Here is a 25,370-nt window from a genome sequence, read left to right as displayed (position 1 = left end):
TCTGAACTCATTCAAAGCTGCTTTTGTGTGCCCATGGGATGCATGTCCAAGTCACAGATCCCAGCGGCATGACAGGGCCAATGGAACACTGGCTCTGTACTGAGCTGATGCCATCAGTTCTGCGTTAGCTTGCTTGTTTTCTCTCTGCCCCGATCACAGAGCAGCGTACAGGTATGTGGTTAGGTGGGCAGACCTTCAGTGTAGAATGAAAATGAATGAAAAGAATAAAAATGAATTCCCCCTGCCCCTCCCCCCAAAATCATGAAAGGAAGGTGTCTGATGAAAAATAATAGTAATCAGTAAGGGTAAGAATAAAATTTAGTTCCTTTCACAATTTCCTGAAATTGTCTCAACCATCTATGTGCTGTCAATATTTTACCTTGGTGTTAACATTACCAACTAGATGCAGCCTAGAGTAACATGTTTTTCTTTCCAAAGAATCAGAATGCTGATACAAATGGTCAAGTTACTATGATTCTTTTTTAAAATCTTGGCAAGCAACTACAGGTCAATTATTATTACTACTTTTGCTATTAATCATGGTACTATTTACTGCACCAAAACAATTATGGTTTTTCTCTAAAGCAAGGGTTTATGATTTTTGTTTCCTAGCCTTTCTTTTATAAAAGGTATTTTAAATTTTGCTCCCAAAGAGATGCAAGTCCTCTAAAGAGACTTTGAGGGGCTTACTTTTAGACACTTTTCACAAACACATTCGAAGTTGTGCCTGGATTATCCACTGAAAGCTCCTGGAATAAAATGTGAGACAATTGCGGGAACAGCCACCCTTGCCTATGTGCAAACATGAATATTTTTGTGTTGTGTGTTGTGCTGAGCACGGCAGGAGGCTGGTCCCAGTCTCGGGCTTTGAGATGTTATGATAGAGACAGTGATGCACAAACAAGTAAAATGAGACATGGAGGGAAAAGAAGAAGATACAAGGGGGAGGACGAAGTAACAGCAAAATTATTAATTAATGAAAAGATGAATAAGCAGTTCACCTCCTCTTTCAGGCTATTAGAAAATGACATCATCATCAGTGGTTCATTTTTTTAGGGAACTCTACAGTGAGGTCATTCCCACTTCATGTTGGCAATTAGGCAGTGGCTTGTATTTAAAAAAAAAACAACAGGCTACGGAGAGAGCAAGGCACATAATTTAATTTCAACACATGCAAACCATCTGTCTAAATAATAAATAAACATAAGCGAGTCTGAACCAAATATACATGAGAAGAGGTCACTGCGTGTATGAATAGGGAGTGTATCCTAGGTCACCAGCTAGGGAATGATAATTCTTTGCAGGATCATAATGCTGAGGCTGTGATGCTTATGCAGGTAGTAATGGACAGACCTTTTTGGTATCTTTTCAAGTTCTTTTAAGCAAGCAAAACTCTTCGATATTAGGTGTGGTAGGAACTCTTCCTACTGTGCTGGCAGCAGCAGGAGCCCTTTAAGCTTGCAAGGGGGGCATTTAGGCTTGTCTTTATTAGGTGCTCTGCCTAGAAAATGAGGGCCAAACAAATTTACCTGGAAGCCCTCACAACTTTAAAAAACTTGGTAATGGCAGCAGCTAGGGTTTTTCTGGGTTTTGGTGTCTTTAGGAAAGGCTGTGGTGCACTGCAAGGGTGAGCAGGGGAGTGAGGTGCTGCCTTTAGGGGTAGCACAGTGATTGTTATGTTAAGGAGGGGGAAAGAACCAGCTCCTGGGTTGCAGTCATCTGCAGGAATTACAAGGGTCTAGCTTGCAGCTAGACAGCTGTGTCAGATGCTTTCAGAAATGCTTACAGCCTAAATTCTTAAAAAGACCTTGGGAAACAAAAGAGGAAGATACAAATCCCTAGGTTTTAGGCACCAGGCTTGTGGAGTGGAAGTAAGGCATTTCAGCTCTTGGTGCTCCATGTGGATTAAATCAGGCGTTTCAGAAGAGTAACAACCTGCAACTTTCTGCCAGTCTCAGTGGAGAAAGAAGGCAATTGCCTTGGAAAGGTGGTGTGTGAGGTGGGAATCTCCCCTTGCTGATCAGTGTGAAGAAATTTTGAGTCTGGTGTGAGTGGTGCTGGTCTGCCTCTCTGCTCACAGGGTGTGTGTGTGTGGGGGTGTGTGTGTGCACTTATGAGTGCAGCAAAGGTCAGAAGTGTGCAGAGCCTGAGGTGCTGGGACAGCCTGTGTTGTGGCTGGCTTTGGCAGGTGCTGGGAGTGAGGAATTCTCAGTTTCCCACACATGTGCAGTGTGTGACTGCTCTTAGAGCCCTGTGGTAGAGGAATAGGCTTGGACCCTGTGGACCTGTGCTGTAGCCTGAGCTGTGTGTATTGATTGAGGGAGCAGGTTTCTTCCATATATTCATAGAGGCTGGTTTAGCCTGAGCTGGGACTCAGAGACTGTGTCTCTCTTTCTCTGGTTATGATTTATGACTTCAATCCAATTTATAGCCATTTACAAGAATGCTGAACTGGCTGTAAATCAGTAAAAGACCATAAAATACTCATGGAGCTGCTGAAATCCATCTGGGTGAGCTTCCTTCCCTCCCAAGAGCAGCCATCTGAGGGCAGGAAGATGCAGCCCTCCCATCAAGACCACTGGCAGTGATGGGGGTTGGGGGTGAGATGTAGTGCTTGGCTGTGGGAGAAGGGAAGGGGAAGGAGGTTTGCTTTCTGAGAGCACACAGGAGTCAGCTGAGCCCTTGCCTGAGGGGCACAAAGGTGATCGGAGCAGCTCTGGAGGGTTTCTTCAGAGGAGCTTCACTTGAGGGCAGGGCTAAGGCAAAGTCCATGGGGAAACAGTGAGTAAAGTCACTTTTAGCAATCTGTGATTGTCTCTCAGAGGGTCAGTGTTTCATTGAGTCAGTGACTTTTGTGGGCAGTTCATGGGGAATGAAGACATAAATGTCCAGGTTGTTTTTATTCTCACTGGTAACTCTGATGAGATATTCTGGGACAGGTTGGTTTGTCTAGCAGAGGTGAGAATTGCAGTCCTTGGGGTAAGAATTTACCTGCCTCCCTTACCTAAAAATCATGCTCAGAGTTCAAGGAAGCCATCAAAGAAAGGGGCCTGATAGTACCAAGTTGCATGCTTAACCCTGCATCAGGGGTCAATGCAGTGTGCTACAGAGCCATGGAAATTATCAGGCTTCACATCTTATCTTTGACTTCTTTACAGTGCAGATTTTCCTCTCCTTCCTATTGATGGGGAGCAGGTGGAATTCAATAAGAATGTTTGCAAGTCTCTTTTTTCCTTTTTACCCTACTGTGAGTTGATGATCAGGCAACACTGGAGTACCTGGCTAGGAGGTACTGCAGAGGCTGGCAGATCTTGTTCCGCTCTTGCTCTTTCTAGCAGCTATGGGGCTGTAGAACACAATTGGTACAAAATAACTGAAGCATCCAGGAGAATGCCCCAAACTCCTACTCTGTAGCAGAACACTTTCCAGGGCATGGTGGCATTCATTTGTACAAAAAATGACAATGTGCCTGCAAGGGAGTCTCCCCACAGGCCTTGGTGCCCTGTCCAAAAGGGTTATTACCCCTGCAGTTAAAAGCTGGTAATCCAAACCTGCTGAGCTCCAGGTCTGGGGCTGTCTTGCTCATGTGCCAGAGTGGGGTGGTGCTTCACCTCTGAGCTGGTGTTTCTGACAGGGCTGGCTGGGGAAGCTCCTCACCCCTGCGATGCTGCTGCAGTTTGTTAAGAGCAATGAACTCTGGCCGGTGCTCTGTGTTTCTTTTCTTTCTTGTGTGCAATGCCGTGGGGAGAGATAAGCAATTGTGCTGTCTATGCACTGGCTGTGACCCTGGAGTGCCCTGAGAGTGAAATCCAGGCTCTGCTCTACTTCACATTCAAAACAACAGCAGAAAATAACTTCCACTTTCTTCATTTCAGCAGGCTCAGGCTCATGGACAACGATAACGAGAAACTGCTGAGGCCGACTGGGGAGCGAGCAAGCCTGAGGGATGTCTCCCTTATCCCTCTGGCCAGCACAGGTTTAAATCAGTGCTGGTCAGCTGGCTGCTTGGACGGGCTAAATCTGGGCTGGAAGAAGCCCTGATGAGACTGAGGGAAGATAGCTGACAGTAAGCCTTTGAAAAGCTGGGATGACCCTACACCTCTGTGCTGGGTGGGCAATCCTTTGCCCATCTCGTGTAGAATGCAGACCCCGGGTTGGTGCCTGCTGTTCTGCTCATCACTCAGCTGTTGGGAATGCTGGATGCCTGGGAAAGGAGAAGAAACTTAGGTCAGTTTTGCCAAGTCCACCTTCCATTTTCTCCAAAGTCCTATAATTACTTAACAAATAAACAGTCTCCTACTATTATTGCATTTTTTCCCCCAAGAATTGCCTCCCAATGTTTTCTTTAGAGATAAGCCAGCAATGTCACTGTCCCACGATGAAAACTCCCAAGGTTGCAAGTTTCCCTCTTGTTGACAGATGTTTTTCTTTTTTTCATCAGAGGAATTAGATAACCATCATCTCATAGCCCTACTGCTCACTGCATGTGCCCTTAATGCTCTGTGGGAAGTTTAGCTCAGAATGAGGATACCTGAAATCCAGTGATATTATGAGTGCATGAAACTGCTGCTGAAGGTTTGGTTATAATTAGGGGATTATATAGTGTGTGATTCTCTGACAACAGAATATTCTACCATGTCTGCCGTAGCCTGACATTTTAATTCATAATATAAGGGGCCTACAGCTGGCTTGCTCTTTTCTTTATTTCAGATTGAGTTGTGTGAATAATGGAGTTTTCAATTCAATGACTGGACAAAAAAAAAAAAATAAAGTGAGATGACGGAAAAAGAGAATGGTGGGTTCCATTGCCCAGTGGTGCCTCATTCAATCAAAACTGAAAAGTTTCTTTTAATTGTAGAAAGGATGTTAATTCATTTCTTGTAAAATTCTTCTTTTAAGCCTGGAAAGTTTTAAAAAAATGACACCATCATTTCAACAGTTAAAAAAAGAAATCTGACTTTACTCTGAGATTCCTTTCACTTATCTGTCCCCACAACTCACTTTTCTTTTATCCAGAAGTGTGTGTGTCAAAATTGACCCAAATTCACTTGGATTTTCACAAGTGGAGTTTTTGTTCTGCTCAAATATTTTCTGTGCAACATCTTGATAAATTTTGTGATATGGCAGTTCCAATGAGTTTGTAGGGTTCCATATTTATTTTCTCCTGGTACTATAAATAGTCTCCATCTGAGTGAAACATAGCTCAAAACATGTTCTGCCATTCTCTGTAGTTTCAAAGTTGAGTCTTGTATAAAGTAAGTTTTTTGCAAATAAAAAGGAAGTGCACTGATATGCTGAAAGCTCCCTCATTTCACCTACTTTACTTGCATGTGGCACAGCCAAATATAGTAATGTCTTATATAGAAAGGTGTAAACTCCTGTTCCTTCTCACAAAGCTGAATTGTCTATGTAGGAGAAGAAAAGTTACTATGGTAAGTGACTGAATGCACCAAGATTGTGATGCATACACAGGAAACAGATTTGTTGTGAAGAGGCAAACCTGCCATCTGATAGTAACTGGGCAGGTGGTGATTTGTGATTACTGTTCCTGAGTAGCTGAGAATTATGCATATCCTATTATGTTTGTTAACCCATCTGTCCTGCTTACCCCCCACATACTTTTATCTTGTTCTCATCTTTAAAGCTATTAGCTATTTCTGTAAAAGATTGTAATTTACTCTGCTGAATCATGTCAGCAGTGAGTCCCCAGGCGTGTCCTACCTTTCTGCATGTCCTTTTTGGCACTGACTGTGAGCAAACGTTGTCTTTGAAAGACTGTCGCTGACATTGTGCTTATACTGACTTTAGGGAGCAATCTGAATAGCTGGGTTGCTGTCCACATGAAGGTAATTTTGGGGTCACTTTTGCTGTTTGGGAGCCAAGCTTTGAGGTTTATTAGAGATTTCCAAAAAGTAGACAGCTTTGCACATTTTGGATCACTGGTCTGGATTGTCACGGTATGTAGTGGTGGCATTTTTGTGGGGAGCCATTTCTTTGGAATGTGTTTGGACAACCAGTTTTACTTCCACTGGAAGCCACTCTTCAAGATTCTATGTAAATGACAACCTGTGTGCTGTAATAACTATATATATTTATTCCAATCTGTTTTTAGTGATTTCCTGTGGTGCTGTGACAGTGAACCTGTTTATGATCAGGCAGATGTGTGGAGGCAGCCCTTTATCCTTCATCATCTGGAAATCCAGGGTGGCCACTCTAGTTAGAATGGATAGGGAGGCCCAGGAGAGAACATGGTTGAAATTCATTCGGAACAAATGGGAAACAATGCCATAAGATCCAGGAAAGCACAAGGCCAGGATCCAGACAGGATTACACAGGCCAGCCTCATGCACACTGTCCAAGCCACCAGTGACCATCAGGAAGGGCTGCTGAGGTCAGCTGGGACCTGACAGGCTCACAGTCAGCCCAGCTGTGTGCCAGTGCTTATTGTGGCAGCTGCTCTGAGGTTATCCCAGCCCACTGGTTTCACCTGCTGCCAAAGAGAGGTGGGTGTAAGAAAGCAGAAAGTGGTGTGGCTGTTCTTAACCTCAGCTTTAAACCAACTTCATTCATTCATGATGCTGAAGTTGGGGAATGGCACCCAGGGCAATGCATGCAAATAGCTTGAAACAGGATCAGCTCTTTTCCATCCTGCTCTTCTGCTTTGATTTCCATGTTAGCTCTCATTTTTCCCTTGCCTGTGTTTTCTGTCAGTGTTTGACCTTTCCTCCCAAGTCCCCTGGCCTTTTCTATTCTAAGCTGATAAGAAGGAGCTCAGAGTTGATATGCAGGAATCCCTGGACACAGCTATTTTTTTCATCAGTAGTTAATTTTCCACTTCTTTTATTTCCTTTGAGATTCAATACATCTACTTTCATGCTTCTGTGATTCAGTTTGTGGAGGAGACAGACAAGGAAATACTGAATAAATCTCTTGCCTTCTCTCTCAATCCTTTACTCCCATTTTTGTATAGCTCCATTTCCTTCTCCTACTTCATACCACCACTGTTTTCACTTCTGGTTTTTTTTTTTTTTTTTGGTTGCTTAGGACAATTACAGATGTTGAGAGAGAAGTCAGAGATAGTCATGTTTGGCTGACTAGAAGAGGCTGTGGCCCTAGCCCTCCCAGACTTCTGCTGCAGTCACTTCAGAAGGCTGCCATGTGGCCTCACTCAGGAGGTCTGTTGGTCCTGAAGAACACCAGCTCCTGAGGAGTATGCAGTAAAGAGGAGAGTGTTTTTCACAGATACCATCCCCTTCAAGCATTTCATCTTGCTGGCAGAAGATAGATTTTATTAGAGGGAAGAGGCTGCATGTTGTGGAAATGCAACCTCACCAGAAGGAGAATAGGAGGAGGGAAATGGGTGAAATGGAGAAGGAGAGAAAATGACTGTTGAAGAATACATTCAAGGCAGGGATCTCGGGATGCAGCTGCAGTGGGAGCTGCAGGTTGAGCTCTAGGTTGGCTGAGACAAGAGGCAGTGAAGTGCCAACCCTTTGCATGACAAAGGGCACAGGGACCTACCTGTGTGCCAGCCTGGGGACAGGACACTCAGGCCGGAGCTGAGGACTTAGGATTTCCTGCCCTTAGACTGTGAGGATATAACAGCTCGGGGTTTCCTTTGTTCAGGATACTCCTTGCATGTACCAGCTCCAGCAGGGCTGTTGTTATTTAGGTATTGCAGCAAGATGAAATTATTTTAAGGATTGAGGTGCATGAGGCTCTGCTATGGAATATCTGGTCTGACTGTGAGTTGCAGGGGGGTGCACCTGAGAAGGGGCCTTGGTCCTTGTGTGAGTGTGGCTACCTGAGTGGATCCTGGATGGCTGGATGGGGAAGTTTGCTGAACATGGTGAAAATACAGTTCCTTGGGCTACTGTGACCCTATTACGTTCACTACTGTCCTTTTACTCAGTACAGAGGCAACAGCTTTCCATTAGGAATTACTCTGCTTGGTTTGTAGTGGAGTGTGATAAAGTGCTGCCTCATTACTGGGGAGGGCTCTGAGCTAACCAAACGCTGGTTTGTACTCAACTCGTGCTTGTGGCATCTGACTGTGTTCAAGTGGCTGATGTCACAGGCTACCAGTACCTTCCATGTCTGAGGCGAACACGTGTCGATTTCTGAGCAACTGTCTAGTTGTGTGATTTTTTTCAAGAGGCATGTCTGAGGGAGCCCATATGGGCAAAGAGCTGCCAAATGTGTTTCAAACTCGTCTGGGAGAAGTCTGCTCAGCAGCCAGACAGGACTCAGACGTTGCATTCAAATAGCAGCAAATAAATATCATTCAGATTATTATCTGAGCATGGGAGGATACAGGATTGTTTCACACAAGCACTAGAAAGGTTTGGGAATTTTTTTTTTTTTTGATACAGTAGTCCAAATGTCTTCTTGTATAATTGAACAACTGGTGATGAAGTCTACAAGGACAGTACAATATGATGAGGATCAGCATTTGGCCTGTTCAAGAGCTAAAAACTTTTCTCACATTTCCCTCACTTCACAGGTGGTCAGATGGGCTAAGAGATCAACATGCTGAAGTGTTTGAATCTAACTAATACAAACTTTGTTGCTCTTTTAAGACCATAGAAAGGAAACTGATCTTATCCACCAACTAAACTCCACAGGTAGTATTCACAACAGTTTCAAATCTACCATGGTGGGATGCTAATGCTGTCTGTTAAAGTCTAAAGTGATTTCTAATCTGAAATCTCCATTCTTAACTCACTGTTTTTCACCTAACTCAGGAGTTAAAATCTCTTTCCTGGATCATCTCCCTGTAACAATAATAATAACAGATACCTTTCCTCAGTGTTGATTCTTTTGTGAACTGAGAGAACTACAAAGAATAAAACTGTGGAGCTGATCTGATGTGTAATCCTCAGCAACGTCAGTATTAGTTTGGCTTGGCTTGCAGACACAACTTGTTCTTAAAGGTAAAGAGTCTTCAGTACAGGCTGGTGAACTCCCTGGCAAGGCAGAGGACTGTACTAACCCCGAAATAAGAGGGTAAGGTCCAACAATGAGATTAGGTAGCTGCTTAAGAAGGCTCCAAGAGGAATTAATTCTCATTGCTTTTACCATGGAAAAGGAGATTTATGACACTTTTAGTCAACTATGCAAATGTGACTCGAATTCCAGGGAAAGGTGTGTCTTCTGCATATAGAAAAAGATCAGTCAATGAAACAAAATGTTTGTGTCTCTAAGGGTAGTCCTTGCTATCCTCTGAAGTGCCAGTTATCGTGAGCTGAAGATCTTCTGATGCAGGTTTGAACCAAAACCAAGTAATTCACTTTGGGCTCCAAACAGACCTGGTAGAGTAATTAATTATTTATTGTTGTGACGGGGCCAAAAAGTTAGGGGAAACACTTGGATTTTATCCAGACCCTAATTTTTTGTAGTAGTGTTGCCAAAGCAAGGCATCTATGCCTTCCCCTTTGGTATCATCTTGGTCAAATCCAAAACGCTTTCTTTAATCCCCCTCAAAGCGTTAGCTGCATTTTCAGGATAACTGCTATTAAAGTGCTTTTGTTATGTAGGCCATAAGGCATTTTTATAGCCCTAGAACAAAAAGATCTTTATTTAAGGGTAGTGGGAGCTAAATATTTGCTGAGTTTTCCCAAAGAGGATCTGTGTATGGCAGGGTGGTTTTTAAATCAAATACAGGCTCTGCTATTCCTTCACTTGGCAGGAGATCAGTCACAGTTGATGCCCCAAAGATGACTTATGTTCTTGAAAGCATCTTATTGTACTAGACAATCTCAGGAGATCTCTTTCAATCCCAAATATCCTGTGATTCTGTAATTAACACACACTTGATGGCAGCTCAAACTGAGTGACCAGTTTGGCATCTTTCAAACAGACCCTTTTCACCTCCAGAGAGAGTGGGTTAAAACTTGCCTTTGCTGGCTTAAAAGAGCCCAAACAACTGGATGTAAAGTTGGGACATGCTTTCTGGTTTTCCTTTGTCTGAGAATAGGTACAATTCTGTCTGTAATATGGATGACACCAAAATAACACAGTTATTTACAGCCACTTCTATTCTTTTGGTAGAGAAAGGATTTGCTGATCTCAGCTGTCTCTAGATTAGGCAAGGGTCTTGCATGTGTCCAGAGCTTTGACATGTCTAAAATGCCATCTACGGTACCAGGCAAATGGATGTTGTGTCCTTGTATAGGATGCTGCTTGATGTACAGCTGGCAGTCTGAGGTTCATTGATTGTGACCTAGATTTACTCTCAACCCAAAACCTCAGCTGATGAGCTACTTGTGGTCTATTGCTGAAGAACTCATTTGTTCTGCTGGGTGTTTTCTTCTCCTGCAGCCAACACTCATCACTCCTCACTGAGAACTTTGGTTATTTCTGTTTTCCATCCCCTGCTTGCTGCTGTTATCCTAAAGAGCAGCTCATGTCTCCTTTGGGTGAAATTCAACAGTGATGCCATTTGCAGGACAAAATCAATTGATATATATGTATGTATAATAGAAATAGATACCACTTGAGATTGTGAACTTCCTAAGCAGTGGGAGCAATTCCTGAACTGGCAAGATGGGAACTATTATGAGTGGCAGTAATGATCTCTCAGTTCAGACAGATCTGGAATATCTTGATGTGACATGAGTCCCCAAGATGAAAGAAATCCAGAGAATCAACTGCAAATTCTCATTGATGGTGGAGGTATAGAAATTGGAAGTAAACACGGATATGACTAGCCCCCCTAGGGTTTTAGAATTCTGTACAAGCTTTTAAAAGAATTGGACATTTTAGAGAGACATGCAGGCATGCTTTAGGGTGTAGGAGTAACAAAAGGATGTTAGTTAGATTAGCTTAGGGATGTACGAATAATAGGATATAATTTATTTTGCTTAAGGACATAGAAGAAAGAAGATTTACATGTCATGGTTTAAGGCTGTAAAAGAAATAGGATTAAATTAGCCACATGAAAAATTTAGGTCTTAGGAAAAATTTCCCTTAAGTTTTGCAGCATAGTTTTCCAAAGGAAGAAATGATAATAGGACCAAACTATTTCTGTCTGAACTTAAAAAGTCACTGGGTAAGGTTCTTTAAGCTTCTGTAGCATCTGCATGCAGAAGTGGAAACAGAGAGGGAAAGTAAATTAATAGGCTTTGATTGGTTTATCTGGTATAAATTTGTTAGTTTAGTTTTTGACCTTTAAGAGCCTCCTCTGTGGGTTGTTGGGGTTTTTTTTGTGGTGGTTTTTTCTTTTTTTTTGTACTGCATATGGTATGTAGTTATGCATAATGTTACGGGTGAGAAATCAAGCACACAAAAGCCTCGAAAGTTTTAGAAAAGGTGATTTTTCTTCCAACATTAGCTTAAGTGTGTTGCAAAATGTATCAAGGGCCTGTAGATAACTGGGAATGGATTCAGAGAAGAGCCCACTGGAATAATGCAAAATTTGGAAATATGCCTCAGATTACCTAGGAAACTCAATCTATTTAGAGGAGACTGAGAAGCATCACCACAGGCCCTGTTTACCTACTTGGGAAGAAGATTGCAGCAATTTTGGCAAAGAAAATTCTGACAAGACCTAGTCGTTACATCCTGAATTACAGAAAACATGGGGAGAGGATATGATGAGGATAACTTTCTAGTGGGATGAAATATCTGAAAAAATGATAGATCAGTTTTTCAAATCAAGACTGGCCTGCTATTTAAAAGAGAGATTCTAGCTCAAACACAGGCATTTTTATACTGAAATTTTTAGATGAATTTAAACAGTCAGGGCTAGGAAATCAGGCAAAATCATAATCTTTCCTTCAGCTCTTGGTATATAAATTTCTCTTTTATTCTGCTCTTGTATCTCAGGAATAATGTGGGTAGCTCTAAAAATGGGATGTTTCATATTTCCTTGCAAAACTTGGCACCTGTTTTGGTCTCAGGGTTACAGGGGGGCTGCACACACCAGGGCTCATCCCTAGAGTGCTGTTTCCAGCACACCACCACTTCCAGGACCTGACATCAGAATTTTTCTCACTAGAAAAACCTGTGTGCCAGGGTGGACATTGTCCTCACTGGCCCTGGAAGGCCATACTTGCAGGACTCTCAAAATCGTGTCTTAAACAAAATAGGTGATGCAGATAGGGCCTGGGTGTTGAAGACTCTTCCACTGGGGACTGGGCAGCAGCACAGCCCAAGGGTGTCGTGATATCTGGGAGATGCAGTCCTAGGCTGCTGCAGATCTGCAGCATGACTGCCACAGAGGGTAGGGAGGAAATGTGGTAAGAAAGTGGGGTTTGTTCTGTCAAAATAGTCATGACTATAATGGTCTTCCTGCCAAGGTGAGCAAAGTCAGGCAAGTGGAGTTGGAAGCAAGTTAGGGTACCACAAAGGATATAGAATTTTAGTGTTTGAGACATGATGCTGAAATACATTTTCCATGAAGAAGCAGAAGGCTATGTGAATGGGTGGGGGAAAGGAGGAGGATGTAAAAGGGTGTTATCAAGGGAGTCATGTTTCTCTATACAGAGAGAAACATGTGCTAGTCTCTCGTTTCTCTCCCTCTGGGTCCTGTGTGTTTCAGGAGTCTCCATTACCTCAGCAGGAACCGTTTCCCAGTGCAGCTTATGCACTGGGCCTTCAGAGGAAAGCAGTGTTTTGTAAAATGATCCCCTGTTATTAAGAATTTGTCTTTCTTCTAGGGCTTTTACCTAGAGGTTCTTCCTCCTTTTTTTTTTTTCCCTGTTCTTTTTACTTTTCTTCTCCAGAGAGTGCTTAGTTTCCTTCCCCCACTCATAACAGATGATGAAGTTGCTATGAACTGGAAAAGAGTAAGTTTGGAAAAAGACATCCAGCAGCAGAGAGAAATGGAGAAGCCTGGGTATGTGTCTGTCACCGGACGTGGAAGATCACTCATGAATTAGAGCTTCCAATATTAAGTCCTGTGCTCTTGTTAAAAAACAAGAGACAAATGGGACACATGGTCCTTGCAGCTTTCCTTCAAGGGCTAAATCCTCAGTCTAAGAGAAAATGGAAATTGCCTTTCCCTGTCTTAGATATATCTCTGCCTATTCTGTGTTGGAATAAAAGGTTAAAATGCAATTTTCACAGTAACAGCTTGAGGCACTACAGGGGTTTATGAGACCTTTACTTTAAGGTATAATTTCTTTCCTACCTGCCATTCTGTTTTTTGAGGCCTGTCCCATAACTCCAAAGAGCATAATTTGCTTGAGCTGTGTCTGGTCTATCTGTCTTGACTCAACTGGATAAATCCTGGACTCATTTAAATTTGGGCCATTAAAGCTTTGGATCCATTAAGCATATGCACAGTGGTTTGAGGGACTTCTATCATCCTGCATTTTTGTTTTTTAAAGTATAATCCCTATTTTCCTCACAGAATCTGGTACAATCTGCCACATTTATTCTTTTTGGCAGTGGTTTTATCCCCTGGCCTGTAATTTAACCCATAAGGATATGATCTTTTATCCCAAGGCCATTTCTACTTTCCTTTAAAGCTCTATCCACTACAGAGGGACAGAATATGCACAGCGGAAGCAGCTGAGCCAAGAGGGATGGTATGATTCTCTACTTTCCCTTAGGAAAGAAATGAAAGACAAGCAGTAGGGGTCCAGTGGAGGAGAGGGAAGACTCTTTTTTGCTAGCACAGAAGGATTGGCATATAGAAATAAGCTGCCAGGGCAAAAGCTGCTGCTTCTGGGTGATAAGCCACCCAGTCAGTCAGCTGGGAGGGGTGTCCTGGAGAACAAAGGCCTTTCTGGCTTGGTGTGCTGAGAGTCAGAGTGATAAAACAGCTGGCAGAGTTAATGAGTTCACACCATTCCCCAGTGTGAACTGTAAGGGCTGTAAGTAGAGACTGTTGTGTGAGAGAACTATAGGTAGGTGCTTGTGTAGGGGAAAAGAGGCCTGGGGAGACATTGGGTAGGACCTGACGGTGTGCAGACCTGAAAGCAGGAAGGCTGGGCTGAATGCAGCTGGGTGTACTTCGGGGGAGGAGAAGAGGAAACGTGTGGTAAGACAGGATGCAGGTGATGTCAGTGTAAAGGGAAAACAGAAAGTGCTCCCTTAGCTGGGACTGGACATTCTCTGTAAGGTGTGGTGTTCCATTCCCTGCTTCCTTAGTTATTCAGAGGTACCACCTCCACAAAATTCTGGCTCATAAGGCTCCTTTCCCTCATGGTGAGGTGACAAAGCAGGATCTCTCCCTGTCCTTGTATATCACTGTGACCTTCCTGAGCTGGATCTCATTTGAGCACAGATACAGACCCTGCAAATGCAAACACTGCTCAGCTGCTTGTCCATGAGCTCTTCTGCAGTATAATGCTCTTGGAAAGGAACAAGTCTTTCCTGTCTTTCCAACGTGGAAGCAAGGCTGGTGAATGCTGAAATACTGAAGGCTAAAAAGACAACCTCTGCAGAGCCTGATGAAAGAGGTAAATGTTTTGTCATTTCACTTCTCCTCAGCTGCAGTCCTCTCAGAATCACATCCTGTGACAGATTGCTGCTGGTATGATGTGGGACTGGACCATAAGAGCATCCGCTGTCACAAGGTGATGTCAGAAGAGACTTATGGTTCTTAAGGTGACTGCTCCAAAATTACAACTCTTGGACCAAATCCTGAAGCCTTTATTCATTCAAAATTTTCAGCATCTTGAAATAATGTTTTGCTTGAGTAACAACTTCAGGATTTTCCCCATTCATCAGCTTAAGTAATTCTACAGAAATTACATTATTTAGAGTGCTTAGCCCTGGCTTGCATACATCTTTACCAGCACAGTGATTTCAGCAACTCTTACATAGGAATCGCTTTGGAGCTTGGTAAACTTGTGGAGAGAAAATCTCCATGGGAAAATAAGAATCTGTAGAAAATGGCAATGGTTCCCCCCCTCCTTCCAGTGGGCAGGTAATCTATGAGGCAGTCAGGAAAATAGCAACTTGGACATAAATTTGAATGTATTTTTTCTTCTTTGCTTTTGACAGGAGTCCTTGTATTTACAGTATTAGATGAGTTTTCTCAATGCAGTTAGGCTGGGAGGAATCTGCAGTGCCTTCCTTAGGTGAATGGATGTGTTGCTTAAGTCTCTTAGTCAGCTGGAGAATTACCAAAGGAAGTGAGACAAGGACTTTGACAGCTCTGTATCCTGCCTTGATCAGAGGGCAAAGCTGACTGTTTCAGCAGAAATTGCAAGGTGCAAAGAACAAGGAATAATCTACCAAAGAGAGAGTTGCTGCTTGACTGGTGAGAGTTATGCGAACCAGTAAAAATATCATATCCTCTCTAACCTGAATGGGAGTGCTTTTACTGATAGCATCTAATACCCCTGTAATTTACTTGGTCCTTGCCTTTGTCTGCCTCAGCAGTGAGTTTCACAGGTAATACTCGTACTGGTGGCTTTTTCTATCAGCTGAAAGTCATTTAGTAGTTGCAAACTACTGAGAGTTGTAGAGAACTCACGTTAGATGAAGTCTGTGAAACTCTAGTTCGCAATAATTAAATTTCTTGGTGGCTAGCCCCAGAAGAGGTGAGAGGTGGCTGATTATTCCCTTAGTCTAGGGGCTAAGGGATTAGCAAAGGTGGTTCAGTCTCTGGCAAGCAAAGGCTACTACTGCATATTGCTGCTACATCCTACAAGAGCTGCACTTGTGCAAGTCAGAGGTCTGGCATATCTCTACATGGGCTGCAGCAAGGGAGCTGACAACTGGAGAAGCCCAGTAAAGAGGAACTTTCATATTATACTGATTTACTGCAAACTACCAGAATGCAACAGTAAACTCTTCCACTCTCTTCACATTACTCTTATTTATACTTAACATCCAATACTTTGGCTGTCATTCTTTAATCAAGATTTCTTTTAAACCTGTCTGAATTGCTTGGGGAAAACCCTGGGTAAATATTGTTATTAGTTAAGTAATAAGACACAACAGGGTGTGAAATATTACCCTATAAATCATGCCTACTCCATAGCAGTACATTGAGTGGCACAAGGCCAAATGGCTTTTTGTGTTATTTTTTTAGTTAAATCAAATTAAAAAGACACCAGCAAAGTGTCTGTGGCTGTTAAAACATGGCCATGGCGGTAGGAGGAAGAAGGGAGACAAGTCATTCAATAAGTTGTGCTGTCAATTGCTCACTTTTTAATTTAGTGAATGATGAAAAGTACTAAGTGAAGAGCCCTGGAGAGAGGTGTCCTTCACTTATCTAAAGGACAGATTGGACAGAAGCAGCAGCAGCGTGAGCTCTGCCATCTCTCTGTGGCAGCAGGCTTGCAAGCTCCACCTCTGGTGGATTAAAAGTGTCCATTTGCAAGATCCCATTCAAACTTTTGTCACTCGGCATGAACTGCCATTAACTGTGGCTTAATAAGGACCATAAGTTGCCTTGGGGGCATCTGTCAAATTGGAAGGCAAATTGAGGCTACCACTTATGAAAATCACTGGATTTTTACTGATGACTTGAGATTCCAACAGTTTCCAGGGACCAAACTCAGCCTCTGCGTAAGTGAGATGGTGCTGTCTTCTTTGGCTCACATGGCAGGGAAAAAGCATCAGTAATGTGTTGCACACTAAAAGACCCTTATTAACAGTTTTCTAACTTTTTGAGCCAATCCATGATCCCTTTTTAAAAAATTCACGCTGCTTATACATAACACAGCGTGCAATCCTGGCTGCACGGGGTGGTTACTTTGGCTGGGATTGTCAGGACTGCACTTTGGCTGCAGAGATGAACTGGCCTCCACTGAGCTCTCACTTCTGATTTAGTTTAAAATGACCTTTTCATGAGTAAATGATTCCTGATCTCTTGTTCTGTTTGATAGCCCGTTTGCTACAGGCAGGAGTCTGTTTCCAGGAATGGGCTATTGCATCTCAGGTGGGATGTATATTAGCCTTTAAGGAATGAACCCCTTGCACTGCAAGGAAAATGTTAAATTTTCATAGAATCTTCTCTTTTTTTTCTTTTGTTTTTTTTTTTTTTTTTTTTTGTTTGCTTTGTGTAGACAGCTGCTGTTGTGTCCCTTACCCAAGGCCCATTAGCTACCCAGCAGCTTCTGATTCAGACAGCCAGGCTAGAAATGTAGAAAACCATGTAAAAAGATGCTCATTAATCCTTATTTCTTTCCTCCCATAGGCATTTTCCTTACATGCCCAGCATTTCTCACATGCTGGACTCCCAGTGCAACAGGAGGCTTCCATTTGCTTTAGTCTTTACAAGCCCAAGCAGTTTATTTGTGGAGCTTGCTGTGCTGCTTATTCTCTGATGTGGGGCAGGGCATGCCTGAAACTCGTCTACTACTACTACTAAGTCTAGAGAAGGGGAGGAACATTTTTTCCCCTTCTCCACAGAAAACACTGCCTCCCTTGAAAACAGAACCTGAAGGTTAACAAGGTGGTTTCTCCCTGTGGTTTGGGCCTGTGACAATTCCCGGAGCAGCACTGTGTCCTTTACATGTGCTCGTGTGACCATGTTGGCTTGCAGTTAGCACAGGGACACATCAATATTCCTGATGACAATAAATACAGCTATTAGGATGAGTCGGGAGCTTATCTTAATTGGGTAACAGATGAGCAGGCGTATGTTGCTGTTGAATCCATCAGCATTAACTGGGCAGAGGTAAGTTTGATCAATACTGACACTTGAGTGCATGGGTAGCCACTGGAAAATATTAATTTACAATCATGACCGGCACCTCTCATTAACCAGAAATGTGTTAACCCTAATTGGTTCAACAGGGCCCTGCTGCACAGCACTGTGCTGCTCACAGCCTTTCTCCCAGGGCCACAGACAGTTTCCTGTGGATGGGAACTTTATGGTGCTCAAATTTGTGCTTTGGGTGGCCAGGCTGGCAGCTGAGCTGCAGCATCCATCAGGCCAGGAAGGTGTGCAATGCACACCCGCCTGGGTACGCAGCCCATATGGCTGGGCAGACATGGAGACCCACGTATTTGTCTGTTCATGCTTTATGGCCAGCTTGAATAGGAATTAGGCTGAGTAGGAGCGACACTGATTTATACCATCTGCAAGTCTGCACCACAAATCCATGAGCATTCGTATCCTCTGTGCCTGTATGTGCACTGGGGGTTGTGTGCAAATGTGGACTGAGCACACTTGTGGTAGCATTAGGTTGCCCTCAAAACTGTCAGGGTATGTAAACAACACTGCTTTTAATGGGAAAACTGTGTGTGTATATATATATATCTGTGTGTGTGGAATACTTATGAGGGTGTGTGAAAAATGTTTCTTGTGCTGTAATGCCAGCAATGACAATTTGTTTTCTTTACCTCAACAAAATCCTCACAACCATCCATTCAAAGCAGTCATCGTTGGCATGTGCCATAAATATGCATAGTATATATACAAATATGAGCTGTAAGAGTTGAAATCATCTTGTAATTAAGGTCTATACCTGACAGTAAGGAAAGCTGAATTTGCTGTTAGACCTTCAGTATCTGAGGAGATAAGACTGCTGTCCACATCCACCAAGGAAAGAATGAGAAATGATGGGATTAAATTGTAACCTAGATCCTCTTGCTCCATATTACAAACGACTTTCTAGCAGTAAGAATAGTTATGCAGTAAAATAGATTGCCTGAGAAAGTTATTGAATTTCTTCTTTGGAAAAAAAAAATAAAAACCAGAGTTTGACAAATATCGGTTAGAACCAGTTAAAGGAAGCAAAAAAAAAAAAAAAAAAGGGTGGTTTTAGAATGTTTTTCATTTTTGTTTTCTAGTGCCTTTAAAAGCATAGATGAGTCTCTGCTTCTTTAGCTGAACATAGTTGGATGTCAGCACTGACTATGCTTACAGTAACATCATTTGCTACAAATTTATCTGTAAACTCAGCTGGTCTTAATCCCTGTCCTCTGTTTTAATAGTCAAGCTTAAATAATGGCCCTTGCCAGTCATCATAATTTGACTGCTCCCCTTTGATATTCTGGGATCTGCAATGAAAGACATCAGGCAGAAGGAAGCAATTTCTTAGTCAAGTGATTTTCAAGATCAAGACAGACTTTTCTCTTCAAAACTTTTTTCTACTTGTGGTTTCTTAACTCCTTAATCTTTCTTTCTTGTTTTAATGGTGAAGGGTTTTATGAAGTTTTTAGTAAAAATTCCATCCAAATGTATTAGCAGATGAAAATATTTAATTCTTGCCCTGTTACCTGGACTACAATTGCCCAGTCCCATCCAAGTCCATAGCACTCCTTTGGTTTTATTAATTCTCCAATTAACCCAGCAATTTCTTTTTGGCACTCAGATGTCAGTATCATAATTGATTTCCAAAACACTAGCCTTTAAAAGAAAAAAGGTGTTACTTCTATATAGTTCCAGAGGACAGTCAACTCTTCTCTGCTCCCTTTTGTGTAACAAAAACTTAATGCTCCCTTGTGAAGTTAAAAATATGATTTTGTCTTCCCATTTCATCAGAGGGTGTTATGAGGGGATGCCTGAAACCTGGGGAATATGAAGAAGGGCAACAAGAACCTGCAAAGAAACACATTCCAGTAGCTGACCGTTTGCATGTCTGAATAGTTCCAGTGAGGCTGTCTGAAAGATTTATTATTTGGCAAAAAGAAAAGGAACAACTGTTGGCTTGTTTGAATGCTTCCACAGTGAATGAGTATGGCACATGGAGATTCAGAAACAAGGTCAGACTCTCTTATATCTAACTCTTGTTTACCTGTAGCCTGGATACTTGGTCTTTATAATATTTGTACCACTGCTGTTTCTTGGAGCATCTTTCACAGAATCTCAATGGGGAGTTTTCCAGACAGTTGTGTACTGAAGACTTTCAGTTTGTGAAATCACAAAATGTTCTGGGTTGTGGTTTTTTTTTTTTTTTAATGTAACATTTTTGGAAGGAATTTTTTATCTCAGCTGGGAATTTTTGATGAAAAAGACCAGCTGGACCTGAAAACCAAACTGCAAGGACCAAGGGAAGCTGGAAGTCACATAGAAGCCCTTACTCTAGCCCTGTTCCTAGAAGACAAGACTTCTCTCAGTTTTTTTGGAGGTATTTTGGGGGTTTTTGGTTTGTTTTTTTCACCAGTTGAAGTACTTTCTTAGTCCTGCCTAAGGGGAGTTGTGGGGGAGAAGGGGCTATTACACTTTGTATTAGCTTTCTCAATAGCTGTCAAGTGAGGAGGAGATTGGCTGTGTGGGCCTGCTAGAGCGCTCACCTGGGATGTGGGAGATGGCAAACACAGGAGCAGGAACAAGGACTTTCCCAATCTAGCCAAATGCCCACCTATTTGTTAAACTTGAACAATTTCCTCTTGTTTTCGAAAACCAGGTTTTGGTTTTTTTCCCCTCCAGAGGGCAATGACTCATTGTCTGACTGACTCAGAAGCTCGTCAGTCTCACACATGCCTGCTGGGGAATTTATGCTGAGGTATCTGCCCTGCTTGGCTCTGGAAGTGAAGAGTTCCCTAGAATGTGTAAACCACAAATGTAACTGAGGTCATCTGGTCAGCTTCACTCTATTAGCACCCTACTGAGCATATCTGGGTGTTTTGGGCAGCTCACAGTGGTTTTGGTGGAGAGTATTTGTACATGAGAGAACAGTAATGGGAGGTGTGTGATGATGTAGGCCATCTGTAGCTTTCTGGTGTATGTTCTCACAAAATTAGGTTCTTATGGACAGAAATAATCTGTGGCAAGGAGCCATCCATGTCCTTTCAGGAGAACTCCAGAGGTGCTTAAAGGTCTGAGAGTGCTGCATTAATTCTTTTTGGTGTGTCAATGGGGCCACTCTCATGATGCCTGAAGGACACTATAAGTCAAGCCAGAGAATTTGGCCCTAGAGGTGTTGGCAGAAAGAGTAAGAAGAATATCTGTGCAGACACAGTGGCTTTGTCCTGAGCCTTCTCCGCTTCCAGCTGTATTATATGTGCTGTGTAATGAAAACTTTTGGCAACATGAGAAAATAGTGTGGAAATAGCATTTTCTGGCCATCTCTAGCCTGCTGCTCTCTTTTGTCAGAGCAACACTTACTTCAGAGGCAGCTGAAGCAGACAAGCCATTGGTATTGGGGATAGTGAGATGAAATGAGATAAAGTCTTATGCAAACAAGTGTTGGCAGTCAATGGAATTGTACTTCCTTTTTCCAAGGGCTGGATCTGGCATTGTGTCTTACAAGCCTTAAGAGATTTATTACCTCTTTTACTTGATCCTGTGGCACAAGATTTATGGCCAAAAGTGCCCAGAAACAGCACTTCTTTCACTCTTTTACCAGCACTCTATCTATCCAACACAAAAATGTCCACTAAGTCAGGAATTCTCATATCACGGGCATCTCTCAGGCCAGGGGGCTCAGCTCTCTCCATGATGGCAGAATAAGGTTCAAAGGAGGCCCTGTGCCCACACAAGGAACCCAGTGAATGGCTTCCTGAAGGAAATCTAGACTGAGAGGAATACCAGCTTCTCAAAGGCAGAGCAAGTCATTGCAAGGGTGTTCACACCTTCTTCTCACACAGCAGGGCCATGGCTGGCAGACCTCAGGAATGAGGGGACTTGCCTGTCTGGTCCTTCTGATAAGCTCGTGAGCTGGTGACCTGAAAGAAATCTTGGTGGAGAGATGAGAGCTCTTCTTCCACTGGCTGCACAGTGAATTGAAAGTTCTTGTCCACTGAATGCCATGCCTCTTTTTTTCAGTCTTCACCCCAGTTCACCTCTATAAAGGCCCAGGATTTTAATTCAGAGATGCCCTATAACTGACATTTCTGTATTTTACAATGTTTTTGTTACTGATAGAGCCACAGAGTTATGGGCATTTTTATTGATCACTCCAGAAGTCCTTGTATATGTCAGCCTTTTCAAAACACAGAGAACTTGCCTCTGTGATTCCCAATATTCTGTTTAAGCCAAAAGCTGCCTTAACATGTAATTCCAGGGCTCTAATGTGATTGATCTAATCTGTTTCATATCTCCTCTGGGACTCTAGGTGCTTCCATAAAGCTGTATGTTTACAGATGGGGACCTGTGACCATTTCTCCAAGCCATTTCTCAAGCCAAAAAGGTAAATCATTCTGCCTGACCCTGATAGGGGGAGATATGAGATCTGGCTTGTAGTGTTTGGACCAGTTTAGGTGGCTGCAGGTCACTGTTAGATGAGAGGGGGGAGCCAGGGCAGGAACAGGACAGTGGAGCAGTTCTTCAACTCATGATGGACTCCAGAGTCTAGAATCTGCCTGATTTGGGTTTCCTGAGCTGCTGCACTCTTCAGTCCAGCTGGGTTGATGGCTGCCTTGCCACTGCAATGTGGCTTAACTGAGTGGAATTTTATTTCCGGAGTGTACAATAAAAAGCACAAAGGTTACTGTATCTGTTAAATCACAGGAAAAAGGAAGAAGGTGGGGTAGGGGAGATGGAGAAAGAAACTTCCAATGCACACAGTTCATCTCCAGAGTGACAGAGAATAGGGAAAAGGTCATAGAGGGTTTCAAAGCAATTTATGGCCTCTACTTCATCATTACTGATATTTCCAGAGCACAGTAACAACTGCAACCATACCAAACCCATTGCTTCCCTCTTGTTGTTGATTTTTTTTTTGTTTATTTGTTTTTTGATTTTTTTTTTGTTTTAAATGTTGGCTTCACCACTTTTTTCATCCTCCTCTTATGTGAGTTTTTCCCCCACTATATTATTTTTTTATCACTGAATTGCTACAGACCCCCTGGATGCTATACAAGGTGACAGTTCCTGAGCAGTCAAGAAGAAGAACAACAGTCACATAGAATGACAGAAGCACAAAAAAAGGAGGAAAGAGAAGCCCTCCAGAGCTTTAATTTCCCTCCCTTTATTTTGTCTGCTTCCAGGGGCAATATAAACAGGAGAAAAATGACAACGGGCTGCTTCACTTCTAATGACATCAAATGGTTTGAATCTGACATTGATGGGGAACTTGGAGAAACCACCATCAATTTCTCAATTCTTCTTTTCCTACTACCCTCCATCTGGAGGAAGCTATCACCCAGGCATGGCACAGCAAATTCTTCACCTCCGTCTGTAGTCCTGCAATATTTTCTGACATTCACAAGAAAAATATAAGGTCAATTAACATTCCTGCTATATTGAAGAACTAGCAAAAAAGTTCAAGTTTTTTGAGGTTTCATTCTCTACATGACCTCCAGCAAACTTACCCTGTTGGAGAGATTCAGTGTTTTTCAAGGGCAGCTGAAGCACTGCCTACATGAAAGAAGTTGGCATCAATGCAATTACATCAATACAGAGCACGTTGTCTTACTGTAGAAAGGGCCTTGTGTCCTTTCAGGAATGAATCCTGAATATAGATCTTTCTGAAGGAAAACAATGAATAAGCAAATATAGGCTTTACAGACATAACATGTTTTCTTCTTAATGGATAAACCTTTGATGGTGTTGAAGAAACTAGATTTTTTTTTTTTTTACTTTCTCAAGATTTCCATTGCTAGAAAATGTTTTCCAAATGACATATAATTTTCCCCCAGAAGCATTTTCTGCTGACAAGTGATCTAGTCATGCTGAAGTTCAGGAAAACAAAGATGCTTATTGAGAAATTTAGACACAATTAAAAGCTGAGATGTGAAAGGAAATTTACTGTTCTGCCTTGAATGTCCTGACTCACCAGAGGTGTAGGATCTCTCTATTACCAGCTGTGTGCAGAAGATCTTCATTGTTTCTTTTGCATGGGTGATAAGGGAGGATTCGGAATGGGAAGCTGTAGGATCTCTGCATGCTATTTAAAAAAAATAAATTAAACTTTGTTTTTCACCCAGAATTTACTTTCCAGATGGGAGATGCAGCCAAAGAGTGGACTTGCCTGGGGTCTGGTGTCTCTTACGGTGGTAGATCAGAAGTTGCTCTTCTCCTTCACCTGCTTCATATCTCACTACTCCACAAGTGGGATTCAGATCCACATTCAGCCTCTTGAAAGTGGTTGGTGCCTGGACTGACAAGAGAGAGCAGGCTTTAAGTGACTACATTTTTTTCTAGTCCTCTGATTCACAAATCATAAATGCACTTTCATTCAGACAGCATGAACCAGGGGATGATGAAAACATGTTACTATTGTCATTCTTTTGTGGCAGGGCAGCACTGGCTATGAAACAGTTTTCAATAGTACTGATAATTGGAATTTAAGGACCAAGAGGTTGGAGAGTGTTTTTTCAATAATCCTAACAAGTGATGTTGACTGACTGTGATGATAGCAAAATGATGAGCTATAACTACAGTCCCTGAGAAGTTTTCTTGTGTACCTCTTATGCATTCCTGATCTTGTACCTCACTGTCAGCTCCTCTTGGCTTAGAGAAGAGTCACTGAGAATAGCATTTGTTCAAGAGAGTCTATTTTTGCTTCCATTCAAGTTGTTTTATGTTCCCTTGCACCTTTTCTCCATTACAGCAGACCTGCATACCATACTCCTAAATGCACTGACAACCACAGCTTCAGATGAAGTTTTCTTTATGTGCCTGCTCATTCATAACTGTCAACTTGAATAACAATATCAAAATATTTTCAGATTATCTATTTGATTGGAGCAACTAGAGAGAACGATATGCCAGACATTACTCCACAGGGGAAAGCCAATGTGTGTTCTGCTTTGCTTAACTGATCCCTGACTTTGTGCCTTTTGAAACTATTATGCCTAGCTTAAGCTCAGTGATACTTCAGTAAATATCCTTGCTCTACAGGGCAGGTCATGAGACTGGACATTCATGCATCTATCTCATCTACATGGCTCTCACAATAATTCTGTATTTTTAGGAAAAGCTTCATTTTCTGTTGTTCATTTTTCATATAATGGCAACCTGAACCCATTTAATACAACTGTACCATTGCTACTTTGCTCCCCTCGAGTGTATGTCATGATGACTTCTTTTTCTTCCCAGCCTAATGTGGAATATTCTGGGCCAACAAATCAATGAAGGATTTGGTTGATGGTAGTTTTAGCCCAGTTTCTGTCATGACAATGCTTGGTTTTCTATCCACTTATTATAACCTTACCACACACTACCCTGTTCATAATAATCACACAGTTTCTCCAAGTTCTGTAGCTGATGCAAAGGGATGACAAGGGATCTCTTCAGTGCAGGAATATAACCTAGCTCCTGTCTGCCTAGAGGCACTCTGGGCTTTGCTCTCTTCCTCTGTGGCAATTTTGATATTAGAGTGACTGAGTGAGTACCTTCTTCCAATCTCTGTGATCTGTGTGTGTACAAAGAAGATGATCTTCTGCAATTTAGTTTATCTCCTGTTAAAGCAGACTATGTGGCAGGTAACTACTTTTCACAATGCCATCCAATCAGTCGTGTTGACACTCTGGTGTCACCTTTGTGACAGCTACTTCATAGAGATAACAGAATGCTGGTAGCCAATTAGATTTTGCTGATAGTGATACCACAGAGTCTGTCCAAGGGGGAA

At 42.4% G+C, this 25,370-nt stretch overlaps 1 long non-coding RNA gene across 1 annotated transcript; it reads left to right on the top strand.

The window, feature by feature from the left end:
- The first annotated feature begins 2,307 nt into the window (after positions 1–2,307).
- Positions 2,308–23,286, top strand: LOC135442629 (uncharacterized). The gene is made up of 4 exons (XR_010438697.1): positions 2,308–2,510; positions 3,876–4,227; positions 21,912–21,986; positions 22,786–23,286. It is a non-coding gene; the product is annotated as an uncharacterized LOC135442629 (long non-coding RNA).
- The last annotated feature ends 2,084 nt before the right edge of the window (positions 23,287–25,370 follow it).

The sequence above is a fragment of the Zonotrichia leucophrys genome, chromosome 1 (genome assembly GCF_028769735.1).
Source record: "Zonotrichia leucophrys gambelii isolate GWCS_2022_RI chromosome 1, RI_Zleu_2.0, whole genome shotgun sequence".
NCBI classification, from domain to species: domain Eukaryota; kingdom Metazoa; phylum Chordata; class Aves; order Passeriformes; family Passerellidae; genus Zonotrichia; species Zonotrichia leucophrys.
The sequence above is the reverse complement of the archived record's forward strand: the minus strand, read 5'-3'. Positions and strand labels throughout refer to the sequence as shown.